The sequence below is a fragment of the Epinephelus fuscoguttatus genome, linkage group LG12, assembly GCF_011397635.1.
Source record: "Epinephelus fuscoguttatus linkage group LG12, E.fuscoguttatus.final_Chr_v1".
In the NCBI taxonomy this organism is placed as follows: Eukaryota; Metazoa; Chordata; class Actinopteri; order Perciformes; family Serranidae; genus Epinephelus; species Epinephelus fuscoguttatus.
In genome coordinates, this window is record NC_064763.1 from 33,777,371 (window position 1) to 33,789,331 (window position 11,961).

Sequence of the window (11,961 nt, forward strand, 5' to 3'; positions counted from 1 at the left end):
AAACTTGGAGAAAGGGAATGAATTATAAACCCCCTGGATTCACTTCCTGCCAGCGATTGTGAAAAGTGATTTGGGTAATGGTTTCCAAGAAAAAGAATCTCTAGGAACTACAGGAACTAGTTAACCGAACCACATACTCACACACACACACACACACACACACACACACACACACACACACACACACACACGTTCCTGCACAGACATACAAATACAGTCGAGTGCATATTAGCAGCAAGCCTTGTAAATTTTGTCTTGGTGTGTGTGAGAAATGGTCTGGCCTGTGAAGCCTTGTGGCCCACAACACTATTCCTGTGGCTCTGTGTGTGTGTGTGTGTGTGTGTGTGTGTGTGTGTGTGTGTGTGTGTGTGTGTGGCTTAGCCAAGGATGTGGTTGGTCTCACTGAAACGCTTACGAGACGGATCCTTCAGACCCCCCCACTACAGTATCTTGCATGTGTGTCTTCTTGCATGCATGTGTGTGTGTGTGTGTGTGTGTGTGTGTGTGTGTGTGTGTGTGTAAGAAAGAGGGAGAGAGAGGGAGAGAGAGAGAGAGAGAGAGGCATCATTCAACAGCCGCTCCTCCGTCCAGGAGCATCGGATATTGGATTAGTGTGTTAATCTCCCTCTCGTTCTTTTCTCACGTTCCTCTTTCCTGGGTCTGTGTGTGTGTGTGTGTGTAAGTGTTTTGTGTGTGGTTGCATACACTTGCCTTCTTCAATACATCTTTGCAGCCTCGATTCATCCTTTCCTACGGTGCTGTAAACAGGAGGCCCAAACATCTACGTATGTGCGAGCCGCTGAGGGTCAGACAAAAACTAGAATTAATGCTCAATAACCCGACAGAGACAAATAAAGAGCTGCGTTACCATCCAACTATGAAAGAGTGGAAGAAAAATGTGAGTTGCGTTTTCCTCAGCTGGTTTCAAATGAAGCATCCACAAGGAAAAAGGAATCATTCTTAAGTGATAGATTATTATTGCTCACATTTAATGCTTTGAACCACGAGAACTAAAAAGTGTACTTGGTATTATTGTAATGTGTTTCCTCTAACAGCCATGTAACTGCTATTGGCATGTTTTGCACGGAAAAGACAAAAGACTGGACATCTGTCTTATTTCCAAGCTTCAAAAATAATATTTGCACTGCAATCCTGTCAAGCCAGAGTGAGTATTTATTTATTTTTTATGTATTTATTCCCGTCTCCTTTGGTTTTTGGCACTTATGCTCTTTTTCCCAAAATGTCATTATCTGCTGTTTCAATTGAGATTTTTTGAGAATTTTTATGAAGATTTTGCAAACAATGCTTTAATGTTTATTACAGTGTCATCACCAGAGTATGGTTTACTGTGTGTCTGCAGAAATGGTAAGTATGATGTGTCAAAGCTGAGCACTGAGGTCAGTCTTTAACCGTGATGGAATTTCACAGCAGACAGTTTGGATCATAACTTCACCGTTCGCCTTCATATTGTCTTTTTTTATAAGTTTGGCTGACTTCCTGGAGCAGACTGATTAAACAGACAAACCTTTTGGACACCACAGTGTCTTCATAAGTCTAAATGGACAGAGACATATGGCAGACACATGTATTGGCAGCCAGAATGTTGGATAATTGGTTGAACCGGATTCCAAATCAATTGGATCGAATGGATCCAAGGATGGGAGGTTCAAGTGCCACACCCTATGTACTATAATGACATCATATTCAAAAGAACACATAACTTGAAATTGCAAAGATAAAGTACAAAAAGAACAGCATCAATCATGTTTAATCAGTTAGAGGAAACAAATTCAGTGCCTCATCACTGATGCCAAAAGGCTCCATTATGTCCACAAGACAGAGAACCCCTTCTCCATCAAGTCTGGCTAACCTTCGGGGACTTGTTTAAAACCTGTCATCTTTTCAGCTATGTTGCAGCAATCCTGGATCTCAGCAAATAACCCAAGTTATTAAAACTTTTATCCGCCCATCAGTGTTTTTAATTAGGAAAAAAATATCATAACCAGCTGCAGTGCTTGGAGATGCTGTCTGTCTCTCCCCTTGACAATCATCAATCCATAGTCTTGGGTGAAACTAGTTGGATTAAGATTGTCAGTTTCATTTTTACTACACGTAAAAGCCAAACAGCAGCACTGAAATTCACACTTTATCAGCCTTCAAATCAGGCAGATAGTGTTAAATGTTTGTAATTTCATGTGTTTAATGTGGAGGGAAACACAGCCGGAGCTTTGGGGAGCGAGTGAGAGAAAGACAGAGACAGAGAGAAAAGAGAGAGTGACTGAGAAACACTGAGGGAACAGAGACAGAGCACCTGCTTGGCGACCTCGGGGCCCACACAAAGACACCTCTGTCCCACAGTACAATGACGTCCGGGACACTGTAACTTCCTGTGTCTGGTGGGACGACCAAACAGCACAGCAAGCTAGCTGTTTGTGCAGGCTGATTCTATTCACACACACACACACACACACACACACACACACACACACACACACACACACACAGCAGTGGGCAATAATCAGTGGTCATTCTCTCCAGAGAAACAGAAATATTTCTACTAAAGTTTTCATTTTTTTCTAGGAATTCTGATTCTTTCAGTCATTTCAAACACTTTCCTTACAGATTTTAATACATTTCTAATCATCATTTATTTGTAAAATTCCTGTTTTACTTATATCAAAAGCAGAGGAGAAGACAGGAGACTGGTGCAAAAAAAATAAAGGGAGTTAGAATCACTAACAGCCACAAAAGTTGGTCGCCCTCCCCCTTCAGGGCTAAACTTTGGATGCTAAACTTGAGACTACCATCGCCATGGAAACAGCTCAACAACCATAGAAGAAATGTAGGTAGCGTTGCTCAAATACTGTAGTTGCTAATAAGGAGGTCAAAAGGGAAAAGATTTTTGAAAATGGGGACGTTGCATTAAAGCTTACATGAAAGGCTTCTTTTTCTTTGGCCTCAGAATTCGACTCAGCAACAGGTCTGTGATATTCACTGTTACATAATTGTCCACCACCTCAATGTCTGTCTTTGATAACAGGAAGGAGACTCAACCTTCTAAAATCAACAAACCCGTCCTTGGATTTTTATAGCCGTACAGTTCAAGGAAATCAAGGCATAAAAATCCTGACCTCCTTTTCCTGCTTACAGATTTTGTAAACTTAAATATATTTTTAACTGCTGCAGCTGTAAATCACTTACACTCAAAATATATATAAATGTTAAGAGTTTACTGCTTTGCTCATTTCTATTGCTCTCAATAAAACAGAGTAAAACAGAGGATATGTTCCTTATTTTAGGCTGTTTGACCAAAAGCAATTGCTATTTGACATGCAAAAAAAAGATGCCTGAGTCTATTTTATTTATGCTCTTACAACAAAAATACAATATACTTCCTTTCAAGCAAGCAAAAAAGTTAATCTCAATTTCAGAAAGTATCGTAAATGCAGAGATGTAGTCTACATTAAAAATAGGTGACTAGGAAGTAATTACTGTGACCAAAAACTGTAAACTTCAGGCTGTTTTGGATACTCTGTTTTCAGCTTTGTTTTTTGTTGTTTTTTTTGCTGGCATCAAGACAAGCCAATGTCAGGTCATAACGGATTTCTGCTCCAGGAACACTACTGCAAGTGTTTACATGTAGCCTACACTGCTACATGTAGCTACCTGCTAACGTCAGGAAAACATGTATTCTTGGTTGCCGAAGTTGTTAATTTCTCCCCTATTTCAGGTTCATATCCCTGCATGTCCAATTGTGAAGATTATGGTGTCGAAATTGTAGAAGTGTGAAGTTTCTGATTTGACTCGTGCTTCTGTTCCTTTTCTGGAGATCCACAGTACTCACATGAAGCAGGAAAAAATGTTGAACAAGGTTTATTGAAAATGCAAAAAAGAAACAAAACAGCAGGCCAGGTCCTTCCAAAACTACATCTCATATGGTCTGCTACTCATATGTCCTATATCTATATATTCTTAGGTATGACCTGTTATTGGACTTCAACACTGCATAACACAGTCAAAAACCTACTACATGTGATCCAAACAAACACACACTTCATGTCATCTTTTATGCACAACATTGTCCACAATCTCCTTTTTGTCCTGTACACTAAACTCCCTTATGGCACCGTACCTGGCGTAAATAACTTGTGATGTATTCTCATACATAAAGTAAATATTAACATAACTTTAGCAAAGTCCACTGCTATAAACTATTTAAAATATACAGAAACTGCTGTGTAAACTTAAATGATAGCAGAACCTATTTGATATGTCATGTCAACACAGACGTTTTCATCAAATATAAATATGTGTTTAAGAGCTCTTACATGTAGCTACATGCTAATGCCAGGGAAACATGTATTCTTGGTTGCTGATGTTGTTAATTTCTCACCAGTTTTTCATGAAACTTCTGCAGAGAACATGTCCAGTTGTGAAGTAGTTAAAGCTTCCTACGAAGCTTGTATCAGCGGAGTCTTTTCTTCACCATCATCTCACCATCTTTTGTTATTGGAATAAGTAAGGCCTGATAAACTACACTTTCAACATTGATTTTTCAAGGTAGAAAGTGCCACTATACTCTGTTACAGTCATTCCTACAGCTGTAGTGGGATGTGGAAGATCTGCAAATGTCGCCCAATCAGAGCAGACCAGCCATTCCCATTCCCGTCTTCAAATACCGGTGCTTTGTCAGTGATTTTGGCATCAGACACTGATGCAAAAAGGCACCTTTCACGCCAATATGATACACCCCCAAGCACCAACAGTGTGTAACACTGGACATCAGTATGATAAGCTGCTGGGTGGTGTAAGTTTATAATAATGTCGGACATTGTCAGTTTAAAAGCCCATGTATGCTCCCTTTACGTACGAAAATGGATACGTCCGTTTCAAACGATGTTACCGTCACCGCCCACATACTTCCATGCGTCCTTTACGTTGGCGTGGATGTTAACCAATATATCCACCAGGAGGCAGCCCAGAGTCAAAAGCTTATGACAACAACAAACTCAAAAACAAACATGGCGACTGTGGAGGAGATATTGATAATGTACCTTTTGCATAAAAGACAAAAACAGAGGCAGCGTTGTAGGAGGCGGTGGTCGGTGAGGCCGTTAAATACATCGCGACTGGAGGATGGAGAATTCTTTTCTCTAGTACTGCCGATGAGAGAAACTGACGACGAGCGTCATTTCCAGTACTTTTGGATGTCCACCGGGGCATTCGATAGCTTGCTTCGCCGGGTGTAACATCATAGAGATGTTTATAGTTTCTAAATAACTCGCACAACCTTTCCTCAAAAAGTTCCGCCATTGTTATTTCTTTTTTGTGTCTCACTAGAGCTACGTATCCGGTAGTGACAGCAACACTGCGCCCACGGTTTCCGGTGGTACTGCTCCGTTTAGCCCGTATCCGTAAGCTTTATGGAAATGTGCAGAAATATGGATGAAATGAACGTGGAGTATGGACAGAAGGCTCCGTCCGTATCCGGATCCGTATTTAACATTGAGCATAAATGGGCCTTAAAACACCGCTGGTAACAATGGAATTTTACCGCGGACTTTCACCCAGGTGTCCCCTGTTTGCTTCCTGTGTTAACGTTGAGCCAATGTTACCTTTTTTCTAAACCTAACCAGGTGCTTTTGTTGCATCAATAAATATAAATTCAAGGTGTTTTACAGACATTGTAAGTTTTTTTTGGACGTGACTGTATGTATCTAAGGAGCAGAAACTGTACAGTTCCTGTGAGTGTGTTTTGAAAAAAGCATAAATTGACACAGCATCCAGGGACGTCAACAACAGCCACGGGACGATACCTTGAAATATGTGGACGTGAAAGTCCACTGACAAAACAGCATTATTTGATGAGTTGGGATGAGAACATGTTGAGCAGACTGGGCTTTTTCGGAAGGGGAACTTACACTAAAATGGAGTGTTTCAGACAGAGGGTGTCTACAGGTGTCCCAGACAATATGAGCACAATAAAGTGTGTTTTGAACATTAAAGCATGTAAACATGTTCTAGTAGAAACCCAAAATACAAGTATGAACCTGAAAATGAGCATGAAAGGTCCCCTTTAATATCAACTATATGCATCCTGATGATTTATGTCACAAAAATTATGTTACCATGAGAGGCGGGTAAACAGATTTTTGGTGGGTTTTGTTTCCACCACAACAGTGAGTACATGTCAGTGACTTGCGACCGTGCAGATTTTTTTTTGTCTTAAATGCAACTTCTGTAAACCAATTACATACATTCCAACTCAACCAAACCCTGTAGTAGCAGAGCTGTGTCACAGTCATTATGGCACAAGATATATGGGAAAAGAACAGGGTACTGAACCTCGCCGATAGGACGACGTGATTGAAGTTTGATCCTGGCCACCAATTATGTGGTTGCTATGTTTCCTCTGTTGCTACCCTGGTATCTTCCTTTCACACGCCCGGGAGGAGGACGAGGGGAGAGGAGAGGATATTATAAACACATGTAGGTGAAGTCAAAAATACATTATTGGTGGGGCTACAAACAGGGAATTTGCATGAGTTGACAAACCAGTGGGAACAGTTTCGTACAGTGGTGTTGGGAGAGATTTTAGTGGTTGTTGCGATTGTTTTCACGCTGAACTTTCCATTTATAGTCGTTCATATAGGTGTTGTTTGCAGCTTTGTTGAGACTAGCAGCAACACTTCATATTCAGTGATGCATGTACTACTAATGCACATTCAGAGCCACTAGATTGAGAAACGGTGTAAATACTTCCAAGTATGCAGTATAAAATTGACAATAAATGTAAGGAGCTCAAGGATCTTTACTGGTGCCACTTTCTAATATGATCAATAAGATTAATTAGAGGCCATTTTCTAAACAAATACTCGCCACATGTATCAAACTCAAATGTATATAAAAACAGAACTAACAGATGAAATAAAGAAAAATGAAACAACAACTATTTGGTTGTTTGTTTTAGTCCCATGTTGGGTGTTTGCACGATCCCAATGATACCACACGATCTCCCTTCCCGCTCGGCTAATCACAGTTTGTTTGACACAAAGAACCACAGATTTGCACAACAAATATTTAAAATTTCGGAGGCTTGCACGCTGGCTTGTTTGCAGGCCCACGAGAGCTCTGGTTTCCCAGAAACCACTTCTTTCCATCCCAGCTCACAAATGCTTACATGTATCTGTCCTGCAGCAGTTTGGTGTTCGGCCAACACAGACCAATCAAATCATTGCTTTGGCCCGGTGGTGAATTAAGCTGATATAACAATAAATTCCTTTTTGAAGCCTTTTATGTTTATATATTGTGCATACAGCGCAGCCCATAGTGGGTCTGACGGTTACATATTTTGCTGTGTCAGTTCTGCACTCCTGCACATTTAATTTTTAATGAAACAATAATGCCAAAGTGATTATTTTCAGCTTTAATTTAATGACCTGAACAGCCACATTAGATATATGGTATGTACCCCATTTAACACACTGTTCCTCCATTTTAAAATGGCAAAAATAACTGCACAATTTAAAGGAATAGCTCAACATTTTTAGACATTTTTTTTTAAAATACTCAGAGAAGGTATCGACTCGTGTTCGTATGGTAAATGTGAAGCTATAGAGTCATCAGCATAGCTGCACATTAAGACTGGAAACAACAACAGTAAACTAAGCTTTGCTCATACATAAAAAAACAAAAACCCAGATCTGCCAATTAATTAACAACTGACCATTTGTGCTTTTACGGCAGAGTTACTGATTATTCGCACGAAATCATGATAACTTATAATCATAGTGATAGAAAATGCTCCTGGAAGACTTGAAGAGAAAGAAAAAAAATGTAATTTCAATACTTAATTGCAAGAAACAAAGAGGTCTGAGAATGCCAAAAGAAAACTCATCCCCTTCTCTGTGACCTTAATCATCCTGTGGACACACAGTTTCCTCGATTTAACCTCTAAAATATGGGCATTAAATCTTTGCGGCATCGCTGGTTATCTCCTCCGATTCCTCTCTTCCCTCTTCCTGTAACAGAAGGAGACGTTCCCCCCCTTTAACAGTGGAAACCTCGGGACACCGAGTCCAAGCCCACAGGCCTCTCAGAGTGTCAGCTCGTAATATTGCTGCTTAATGAGGGAAGAAATAGCAGTGGTTACCCATTTGGTCTGAGTCCTCTTTCAGTCGCAGAGTGTGTGTGTGTTTGTGTGTCTGCACATGCCTGAATGCTTGTGTGTGTGTGTGTGTGTGTGTGTGTTTGTGTGGGTCTGTGGGTATGTTTGCAGCACGGCTGTGCACGAATGAATGCTTTTGTGTGGTTGTGTGCGTGTGTGTGTGTGTGTGTGTGTGTGTGTGTGTGTGTGTGTGTAGGGGTAAATGAATGTGATTGTGTTTATTTGCTGGCTGTGTGTAGGATACAGGAAGCCTTGGGGGCCCAGACTCTTGCTGTTTGTTATGGAGTGAGGAGGAGGTGAGGAGGTGTGTGTGTGTGTGTGTGTGTGTGTGGGTGGGTGGGTGGGTGTGTGTGTAAGAGAGAGAGAGAGCGAGAGAGAGAGAAAGAAAGAGAGGGATGGATGGATGCAGTGGAAGTTAAAGCCATGTCTGACATTTATAACTGCTGGGCATGGAGTCTCAGTGGAGCCAGAGCACAGTGCAAAGGCACGCGCGCGCACACACACACACACACACACACACACACAAATGGTAACGCTTTATTTGAAACATATAGCAGTGATTTATAGCTGCCTAATGATCCACTCAGGCCTTGAGCTGATTCATCCCTTATGTCAACTCCTACATCGTTTTCATGTTACATCTTCCTCTTAAATGACATGAAACTGGAATCCTGTGTCGGCGAAGCAACGTGAAAATAAAGACATTCATTTCTTTTAGTGCAGATTTTTAGAATCTGCAAAAAACAGTGCGAAAATAGTGCCAAATTGTTTGTTTTTAACTTTTCACAAATTCAGTTTTACAGAGGAAAAAAGATCCCAAAGGAGGAGTACCTCCAGCAGAGAAAGAGCATGTTCTGAAGTTATAGGATATCCTGTAATGCTTTGCATGTTTTTATCACTCAGTGCAAAGTGAAAAATGTTTTCTCTTCTTGTGGAGATGCATACGAACCAATCATCAGTATTGATGCACTTGTAAGAATCCAGATTTTAAGGCAACCTAAAGCTTGACAACCTGGTCTTCTTGAAATTACAGTGATATACTGCTAAATTACAGCAGCAAATGTCACCAGAATTTCATTTCTTACCAAAAATAAATGTATCTGGCAAGTTGCAATTTGGTTATACCATAGGGAACACATCTGCAAAATGTTCGCCGACCACATATATCATTTATTTTTTTAACAATATCTGCTTGCAGCAACTAAAGCACAGTTATGTTTCTTGTGGTTCCTGTACCGCAGTTTAGTCTTTGTTAAATACTAAAAAAATAAAAGGTCCAAAGCACAAAACACATTGTGTTTACTTTAATGACCAGTAATGGAAACTCAGATCTTTCCCTAACCTTAACCGAAGTACATTTGCTGTCTAAAAAGTCTTTGTACGCCTTCCATCTCCGCCAGGAAACTCCCTACGACTTGCATGTGGTACTAAAATGTAGTACTTGCTAAAGTTCCCTAAAAGAAATGCTGCCACTGAATATACTCTGGGTATTAATTATGTTTCCTCCAAACATAACAAATTGCTATTTCATGAACATAATTTAAACGTAAGGGATCTGGTTGCAAATGGATGTGGTCTTGTTGGCTTCCCTCACTAAATAATTGGTAAACTCTTATGATCAGACAGGTTTGCAACATTTGCAGATATCACAATAAGATTACGTTGCTAGTGAAGTTGTTTTAAAGATGAATGCATATAATTTCTCAACTGTCTGGTGCAACTTTTTGGAAAAGTTTTGTTTTCCATGGTCAAAAATGTAAGTGTTGCCAAATAAATTAGTATTTCCTGAACATTTTATGCCTTTATTAGAGAGCTGATTTGAAATATAGGTAGAAAGACACGCAACAAAGGTCCCCAAGTGGGTTTAAATCAAAAGATGCATTTCATAAATACCCTTTTAACAAAACTACAAATATTTTGTAGGGCAACCTGGATGCAAAAGGATATTCTTATCCTAGACTAAGATCTAGTTAAAGTACATCCGAAAAATAAAGTGTTATTGAAAAAATATGTTCTCAAACAGCCGGCCCGACCCACTGACAGTTTTTCAAAATCATAAATTATTTTACAAATACCATTTTCTTTGCTTGTTTTGCAACACAATGAATAAAAAAACCCTCTGCTCTCCCTCTCTGTTTTTCGCCTCCTGAGGTTTTGCTGCAGTTTCCTTAAGTAATTTGACAGTTTCACCACATCCAGTTTGGTTTCTGGCTGGTGTCTTGGCTGGGAGCGCCGGCAGAGCTTTTTCTGGAGCCTTCTTCTTCTTCTACCCCCTGCTACAGCTCCAGTGTGTGGTTTCATCTCTGAGGGCCTCCAAAGCACATGGCTGTCGTCCCAGTGGGAAAGAAGGACAGAGGAAGAGAGAGGCAGAGGGGGGTGAAAGGAGTGAAAGAGTGAAAAAGAGGAGAGAAAGAGATGAAGAAAGTGTCAGGAGAGAGGAAAAAACCGAAATGACCACAGTGAGGGACATTTGTGCTCCGAACAAACAGGCCAGAGAAAGTTAAAGCCTTTGTCTCTCCTTCCTGGTCATCCCCACTTCCTCCCTCTACCCCTCACTTCTCAAGCCCGCGACATAAACTCCAGACAGGCTAAGAGTCTGACCTAAAGAAGAAGAAACGTTTCATTTAGTAATTTGTCCTTGTGTTCCCTGACGTCCACTAACCTAACCTAACCCTGTGCTTTACAATTCAATGCTGGACCAGAGACAGAAAACACTCCCTGCAGCTTGCAGCGGAAGGCTTTCATTGTAAAGTGCGCTTCAGAAGTGTTCAACAGTGAGTCCTGTATCTTATCAACAAATGTTACAAATTTTAAACTCCTCAGACATTTGATCAAGTCCCATGACTGCTGAACTTCCTCGCACTGATAATGTTATATTAGCCAAAGGGCGATAATGGTGAGATAAAATAATAACAATGACTAGGTGGAAGTTACGTAATGTGTTTCTTGTTACAACTGTGGTGCAACTTCTTGGTCAAAGTTCTATAACAGTAAAGAACATATCAGAGTGTCCATGTTACTGATGCATTCAAGATGCTATCAAATAAGTAAAATGGCAACAAAGGAATGCCCTCATTGGTATCACTGCCATATTATCTATATTACAGGAAATGACTTACATTTTCCTGAAGAGCAACTTGTTGCAGTTGTGCAAATAATGCTTGTTATCTGTAACATGACTGTGTTGTTTGTGATTGTGAAGGTCGGGCATCTTGTCTCCTATCACAGGTTGGTGTGGATTTTTTTTAACCATTCAGGCTCGTTTAACCTCTTTGACCTTAAAGGGATATTTTGCCAATACGTAACCAGCTTTGTATCATAACAATGTGAGTAATATGTGTAACTAAACTTTGGTAAACTTCACTCCATCCTACCAGTGCAACACATTCTCACTCCAACCTCGTCACATATCAGCGTTTGGTCATGGACTTTCCATGTACACATGACGTGCAAGGTAACCTGAGTGCGTTGGTTGTTGATGTTCTGGGTAGGGATGCACCGATCCGATATCTGGATTGAATATCGGCCCCGATATCATCAAAACAGATGGATCGGGTATTGGAAAATGCAACCTATACCTAAGGCAATCCTTTCCCTTTAAATCTATTGCAACGCGAGTTACGTCATACATCATGGAGCGAAGGAGAGAATCTGCTGTGTGGAGGTATTTCACACTATTTCAACTGCTGTTGCACAATTGTTTATTTTTGTTAAAAATGAATAGTTCATCATTGCATTAATCTGTTTCATCTTGTTTCATTTTATCTTAGGAAAGAACTGTGTAGTCATCAATG